Genomic DNA, 8,883 nt, shown 5'->3' on the forward strand with positions numbered 1-8,883 from the left:
GTGTTAATTTGACAGAAATAAAATTTATGTGACAAGAAGAAAATAATTCACCATGTATAGCAGGGTTTCTCAGGAGATTTTTTTTTTAACTTTCTACTCAATGTGCATTTCAAATTAGGTGGAAAGAAACAAATAGAATAAAAAAGGGTTTTTTTTAAATAAATGAGTAAATAAATAAATAAATAATAGTATTTTTAAGAGTTTGGACAATTTTTTCTGAACATTTGATTCATTTAAACAGTCATGGTAAAGCTTCATGACCAAAGTCACTTACAGGCAAAAAAAAATGTGAATTTCTACTACTCTTATTTTAACTGTTAAGGCAGCACATAGTGAATATACCCTGTGATTGTTTTATTCTTACTATTCATTCATCCATGCATTCAACAATTATGTACCAGAATACAAGGATAAGGAAGACAATCAAATCTGTTCTCATAGAGCTTACAATCTAGTAGAGAAGCCAGACAATTATATAACTGATTACCATAAAGTATGATGAGGGCTCACTATGTATCATATGGGTTTTCTACTCGTTCTGTTAGTTAAAGCAGCAGTTCTCAACTGTTTTTCTGCCATAAGCCCCCGAAAGATGATTATTTCCAGTGAGGCGCCACTTATTTGGACAATAGTCAAGGTTATGTTCAATTATCATCAAGGCTACTAGCTTCATTCTTTTTCTTCACATCAGAAAAGTATATTGGAATCTAAGTGAATGGGAATAATATGGTATAGATAAAATTCAATTAATTTGGATGTAAATAAAAATAGCTTGAAAGCATATCATTCTTAAATTGACCTTGCTCTGACTTCAAAATGAATCATGCATACTATTATCTTAGAACCACTTAAATACTGAATATCCAACTACCTTACATGTTCGTTGTTTGATACTTTAAAGAATTGCCTCTGAAATACACTGATTTGAGGGAATATTTATAAGGATGACAGAAAAGGGAATGATGTGTTATTTTATTTAGCTGACACAATATTGCATTAGTTTCAGACATACATAGTGATTCAGTAAGTCTATACATAATGCTGTGCTCACCACATGTAGATACCTCCTGTCACAATGCTATTACAATACCATTGACTATATTCCCTGTGCTGTACCTTTCATCCCCATGACATATTCATTCCATAACTGGAAACCTGTATCTCCTACTCCCGTTCACCCATTTTGTCTATCCTCCAACCCCCACCCCTCTGGCAACCATCAGTTTGTTCTCTGTATTTATGGGTCTGTTTCTGCTTTCTTTGTTCTTTTGTTTTGTTTTTTAGATTCCACATGTAAGTGAAATCATATAGTATTTGTCTTTCTGTCTGACTTATTTCACTTAGCATAATACCTTCTAGATCCATCTATGTTGTCTCAAATGTCAAGATCTCAGTCTTTTTTTTATAGCTGAGTCATATTCCATTATATATATATATATATATATATATATATACCACATATTCTTTATCCATTCATCTATCAATGGACACTTAGGGTGCTTCCATATCTTGAGTACTGTAAATAATGCTGCAATAAACGTAGTGGTGTATATATTTTTTTGATTTAGTATTTTCACTTTCTTTGGGCAAATACCCAGTAGTGAATAATATCTTTTATATACAAAGAATTCATATAAATTGACAAGAAACTTCTCAAAGAAAATGGACAAATGGCATAAGTAGATTATGCATAGTTTAATAAATACAATGGCTAATAAATGCATAAATAAATATTAAGCCCCAATTCTAACTAAAATATGCAAATAAAAATAACTACATACCAGATATTATTTTTCACATAATGAATGAGGAAAGATTATGAAGAAAAATAATACTGATCACTGGTGGTGCTGTAGTTGAATAGGGACTCTCATAGACTTTTGGTGATCATATAAATCGGTACAACTTTTTTAGTTCATTGCTTTTATGAATATTTAATTGTAAGAAAAATTATTAAGAAAATAACTTCAGCTAAATGGACTAACTGAAAGGGTGAGATTTTTTAAAAAAAGAATATTGCAGATATATTTGAAAATCTATCTCTTCTGATCTAAAACTTACTTGCTGCCCTTCCTCTCTAGAGATGACTACCATTCTCAAGTGAATGTAATGTTCTTACCATTGTGCTTATTTTTTACTATATATACACATATTGGCCAACAAATATATACCATTTAAAATGGTTTCAAACATTACCTAAATTATATTTATGATTTATGATTTATGATATATATTATGGTGTAACCTACTTTTTTCCTGTCAACAATATGTCTTGAGGTTTAGCCATGTTGGTAAATGTAGATATACTTCATTTATGTTAAAGTTTGTACAATATTGCATTGTATAAATATTCTAATTTATAACTGTGTATAAATAAATATATATGTAATATTTATCTAGTCCATTCACCTATCAGTAGATACTTGTGTGGTTCTCAAGTTTTTTGTATTACAAATAATGCTGGATTTAATAGTTACATAAATAACTTCTCTTGTACAAATTTACAGTGTTGGGCTGTGCTGGCAGATTATAAAGTGAATGTAATATAAGATGATGAACTTAACCTATAGTTTTGATATTATAAATTTATACTTTTACTGGTTGGCTACCTTACGGAGCAGTCTATTGTGGTTTTAGTCCTTTGCTTTTGAGAAAAAGCATACTTTATTGGGAAGAGAGCATTGTACATGACTCACAGATGAAGGCAGCCCAGTGGACATCCTGCACTTCATGTGCAGAAAGATAGACAAGATGTTCTGCGAATAAAGATCAACTGAAACATGGATTCTTCTGGGCAACTGCCCCAAGTTAATCCCAACTATTTCCTTGGAGGCAACTGTGGTTTGCAAGAGATAAGCCTCTCGGGGGTGCCTTCTTGATTTTTATAAAGAGCATTTTCTTCAGATTTTTTGAAGTCTTTATTTGTTCCTCTCATTCTGTTTTCTCTCAAGGCCATCAGACCAGTTTCTGTACAGATTGCCTTGATGTTGCCACCAAAGAGGTAGGTCATCTTTAGCCATGATCAGGTCATCCCCTGTTATGTTACCGACCAGTGTCATCCTGCCTGTGTGAGTCCAACAGTGGGAACTGGATCTTCCCAGGAACCAGGTGGATCTTTCTAATATTGCTTCTATGGGAAAAAATATTTGTAATTTTAAACCAAACTATATCAATGGACAAGGATAATGTGCTTTTAAGTTGAGAACTGCTTATCTTTTTAATTTCTTACTATAGAACTTAGTAATAATATAATAACAGGAACTAACTTTTGGACAAAATGTTAACATGTGTTACATTCATCTCTAAAAACCTGTACTCAGCAAAGGTAAATGCAAAGAGAATCCCATTTGTATGTATGTAAGAGAATCAAAGGAAGAATATGGGAGCTATTTTTTACTGCAGCCTATAATCATTGTTCCAATTTCTGAGGATCGAGGGTAAACTAAAAATGTAGGATAATGGAGATTCATTATCATGACTTAAAGGAAAGAAATTACTCTCCCATAAATTCTGGGTAATTTGTCTCTTTTGAGCTATCTAGTAATGAATTTCTATTTGTTTACAGATGGGGTAGGAACAGTTTTTTCACAAGTGACCAGGGCAACTTGCCATCTTTTATCTGACTTCATTTTTCTGAAGCTTTTGTGGATCTGGAATTTTTATTTCTGTTTAGCCCCCAAGCAGACAGGTAAATATTGTATTTTATATTTAGTGCCTGAGAAAGTATAACCATTTTTAATGGCTAATTTCATTTAGTCACAAATATACTATTTCTGCCTATGTAAAAAAAGACCTAAATGGAATTGTCAGTTGATGGTAAAAAAACCTGAACTATGGAATTTAATGTGATCTAATAATAAAAAAAATTAACCACTTCTTATTAACAGAATATTCTTATTAAAATTCTCATACACTAGAGGGAAAGACCTTTCATGTTCATATTTTCCTAAGTAGAGAGATGGTAAATTATTAGTTCTCTGTGATTTATTGTTTCTTCATAAAAGATATATACTGCCTGTGGGAGGTTTTAGGAGGCAATTAAGTTCATCAATTCTTATAATACACAATTCAGAAACTCCTAAGACTCAAATTAGAGTCAGTAGCTATAGTAACTTTAAAAAAAAGCCAATAACCAGGTTTATTATTAGTTTCTAATTAATGGTCTAAAACTAAACCAACTTTTCAGAGCTGTTCATGATTGCATTCTGCAAGATTCATTTAAGAGGAATAGATAAAAGCCTACCTAATCTCATTAAAAATATAGAATTTGGGCAAGTAAATGTAACTTTTTGAAGATTACTGATGATTAAAATAAAAAACTTAAAAAATAAAGTTAAAGGATTTAAGTAAAACTGTTACTTTTTTTGCATTTTTTTTGCATTACTCTGAGTAATCAAGAAATTTATTCCTGACTGCACACATTTTTCTGCTGAATTGTATTATACTTTTAGATAGCAAAGAAGCAGTGAAATAAAGAGTACTGTGTAAATAAGATTAAGCTGTTCTCTATGCTATTAAAATTTATACATAAGTACCAAGATATTATGGGTTCATGAGCAAAAGCATAGAATGGGAGGGTGTACATGAACAGAACTGTTGCTTAGCACCACAAACTTCCTTGAGAGCCCTCCAACTCTTCCTTCCCATGGGCTATAAATAAATAAAAAAAAAAGAACTGTTAAAACTACATGAAAACAGCTATGTAAGTTATAAAATAGAAATCATTGTTTTGTTCTATAGTAATGTAAAAGATAAGAAATATTCTATTAAGTCAGAAAATAAAATCATGGAAAAGATACAAGTGCCTTTTTCTGGGAAGATCACTTCCTGCCATACAGTCAAGTAACAGTGCCCAATTCGCTACCATTTTAATCACCTATTGCTCTGTATTTAGGAATTTTTATCAATGCAATGATTTATCTACAATAATTGAAATGTCAAAAAATGTATGTACTGTGATTTGATGCTCTGAAGAAATTAATGTTTTTATATCTGCATCTATTGGCTATGTATCTCTATTGGTCTCTCTCTTGAGATGTGGTGGAGGTTAATGGTTAAGAAGATGAAGTCTGTGTTGAAAAAGAAAAACAAAGCTGGTGGCATCACAATCCCGGACTTCCAGCTCTATTACAAAGCTGTCATCATCAAGACAGTATGGTACTGGCACAAAAACAGACACATAGATCAATGGAACAGAATAGAGAGTCCAGAAATGGACCCTCAACTCTATGGTCAACTCATCTTTGACAAAGCAGGAAAGAATGTCCAATGGAAAAAAGACAGTCTCTTCAACAAATGGTGTTGGGAAAATTGGACAGCCACATGCAGAAGAATGAAACTGGACCATTTCCTTACACCACACACAAAAATAGACTCCAAATGGATGAAAGACCTAAATGTGAGACAGGAGTCCATCAAAATCCTAGAGGAGAACACAGGCAGCAACCTCTTCGACCTCAGCTTCAGCAACTTCTTCCTAGAAACATCACCAAAGGCAAGAGAAGCAAGGGCAAAAATGAACTATTGGGACTTCATCAAGATAAAAACTTTTGCACAGCAAAGGAAACAGTCAACAACCAAAACACAACTGCCAGAATGGGAGACGATATTTGGAAATGACATATCAGATAAAGGGCTAGTATCCAAAATCTATAAAGAACTTATCAAACTCAACACCCAAAGAACAAATAATCCAATCAAGAAACGGGCAGAAGACATGAACAGACATTTTTCCAAAGAAGACATCCAAATGGCCAACAGACACATGAAAAAGTGCTCAACATAGCTCAGCATCAGGGAAATCCCAATCAAAACCTCAATGAGATACCACCTCACACCAGTCAGAATGGCTAAAATTAACAAGTCAGGAAACGACAGATGTTGGTGAGGATGTGGAGAAAGGGGAACCCTCTTACGCTGTTGGTGGGAATGCAAGCTGGTGCAGCCACTCTGGAAAACAGTATGGCGGTTCCTCAAAAAGTTGAAAATAGAGCTACCCTATGACCCAGCAATTGCACTACTGGGTATTTACCCCAAAGATACAAATGTCGGGGTGATCCAAAGGGGTATGTGCACCCCAATGTTTATAGTAGCAATGTCCACAATAGCCAAACTATGGAAAGAGCCAAGATGTCCATCAACAGATGAATGGATAAAGAAGATGTGGCATATATACACAATGGAATATTATGCAGTCATAAAAAAACCTGAAATCTTGCCATTTGCAATGACGTGGTTGGAACTAGAGGGTATTATGCTAAGTGAAATAATAAGAGAAAGACAAGTATCATATGATCTCACTGATATGAGGAATTCTTAATTTCAAGAAACAAACTGAGGGTTGCTGAAGTGGTGGGGGGTGGGAGGGATGGGGTGGCTGGGTGATGGACATTGGGGAGGTTATGTGCTATGATGAGCGCTGTGAATTGTGTAAGACTGATGAATCACAGACCTGTACCTCTGAAACAAATAATACATTATATGTTAAAAAAAAAAAGAAGAAGGGGCACCTGGGTGGCTCAGTCGTTAAGCATCTGCCTTTGGCTCAGGTCATGATTCCAGAGTCCTGGGATTGAGCCCTGCATCGGGCTCCTTGCTCCACGGGAAGCCTGCTTCTCCCTCTCTCACTCCCCTTGCTTGTGTTCCCTCTCTCACTGTGTTTCTTTCTCTCTGTCAAAAAATAAATAAAATCTTTAAAGAAAAAAAAAAAGAAGAAGTTAGCAGGAAGGGAAAAATGAAGGGGGTGGAAATTGGAGGGGGAGATGAACCATGAGAGACGATGGACTCTGAGAAACAAACTGAGGGTTCTAGAGGGGAGGGGGTTGGGAGGATGGGTTAGCCAGGTGATGGTTATTAAAGAGGGCACATACTGAATGGAGCACTGGGTGTTATACGCAAACAATGAATCATGGAACACTACATCAAAAACTAATGATGTAATGTATGGTGACTTACCTGACATAATAAAATAAAAAAAATTGAACTATTGGGGTGCCTAAATAAATAAATAAATAAATAAATAAATAAATAAATAAATAAATCTTAAAAAAAACTAATGATGTAATGTATGGTGACTAACATTACATAAAATAAAACAAAATAAATAAAAAAAGGAGATGAATTCTGAGCTTATGGTTTGAATCTGAGTCCCACATTTACTAGCTGTGTAACCTAGTACAAGTTCCTTATTTGTTCTGTACCAGTTTCCTCCTGTAAAAATGGTATAATATTGTACCTCTTGCCTAGGTTTTTTTCTGTGCATTAACTCTATTAATATAGTTGACCCTTGAACAACAAGCATTTGAACTGCAAGGCTCCACTTGTACGCAGATATTTTTTATATCACAGTATTGTGAATGTATTTTCTTTTCCTTATGATCGTCTTTTCTTTTTTAAAAAAGATATTATTTATTTATTTGAGAGAGAGAGAGCATGAGCATGAGTGAGGGGTGGGGCAGAGAGAAGTGGGCTCCACGCTGAGTGGGGAGCCGGACATTGGGCTCCATCCTGGAACCCTGGGATCATGACCTGAGGCGAAGGCAGACGCTTAACCGACTGAGCCACCCAAGTGCCCCTCCTTATGATTTTCTTAATGACATTTTCTTTTCTCTAGCTTACTTTATTGTAGGAATACAGTACATAATGCATTTAACATGCAAAATATGTGTTAATTGACCATTTATGTTATCAATAAGGCTTCTGGTCAACAGTAGGCTATTAATAGTTGAATTTGAGGGGAGTGAAAAATTATACATGAATTTTCAGCTATGAATGGGGGTGTTGGTTCCCCTAACAGCCACATTGTTCAAGGGTCAACTGTGTATGGAAAATGCTTGGAGAAGTGTCCGACACATAGTAAACACTATTAAAGTAGTTGCTATTGTCATCTCTGTGTTTAAATATGGTATATGTGTTTTTGTTTTGTTTTTAAAGGCTAGCCTCTTTAAGAGAGAAACAGTGCTAGCAAAAGGTAGAGAGATGAGCGAGGTCAGGAAAAGATCTTTGATTGTGAGGAACACAGGTGGCCATGACAAAGCAGCCTGGCTCAGGAATCAGTCACTGTGTCAATCACCAGGGTGAACTCAACTGATCTAGACATTGATGTCTCACTCACAGGAATCTGGGTTTGTTTTGGGAACTGGGAGAGAATTGGACATAATCCTATTTTTTAGGATGGGCCTTACTTCTGGTCCATGCCTCTGTGAGTTGCACTGAGTAGGTCCCTCTGTGAGGAAGCTTTCAGTTTTCCATGGCTACACCAACTTTAGTCCAATACTCGAATTTAATATTTGGAGGCTCAAATGTGTCCTACATTTCTTATCCACAGATATAAGTTATATGCTCCCTATTAGTCCCAGCAAAACTAAAGGTAATGTCTTTATTTTGCCACCTGCCTTCTTCTTTTTCTTCTTAGATAGCTGGTTCAGAATTTGGGAGGTAAGATAGTTGGTTCAGAATTTGAGCCCTCTCAGACCCTGAGTCTATTCTCCTATTTTTGTCCATAAAAACATTAAAAGAACAAGAAAGCACCATTTCTAGACTGAGGTTTTTCACAGGAAATTTGCAAACATTGCATGTTATTCATCTTATTGGTAAAGAGAGGCACCAAGATTTTACTATTCCTAAGGAGAACAGACAAAAGTCACACTTTATCAACCCTAATGGTTCCCCAAGGGACAGATGTATGCCATTATTTATATTATAAGAGTTAGAACTTCCAGTACATAAAGGAAAATATGAACCTAACATCTATTTGAAATAATTTTCTTCTCTTCCTTCCTTCCTTCCTTCCTTCCTTCCTTCCTTCCTTCCTTCCTTTCTTTCTTTCTTTCTCTTTCTTTCTTTCTTTCTTTCTTTCTTTCTTTCTTTCTTTCTTTCTTTCTT

The sequence above is a fragment of the Neomonachus schauinslandi genome, chromosome 14 (genome assembly GCF_002201575.2).
Source record: "Neomonachus schauinslandi chromosome 14, ASM220157v2, whole genome shotgun sequence".
Taxonomy (NCBI): Eukaryota; Metazoa; Chordata; class Mammalia; order Carnivora; family Phocidae; genus Neomonachus; species Neomonachus schauinslandi.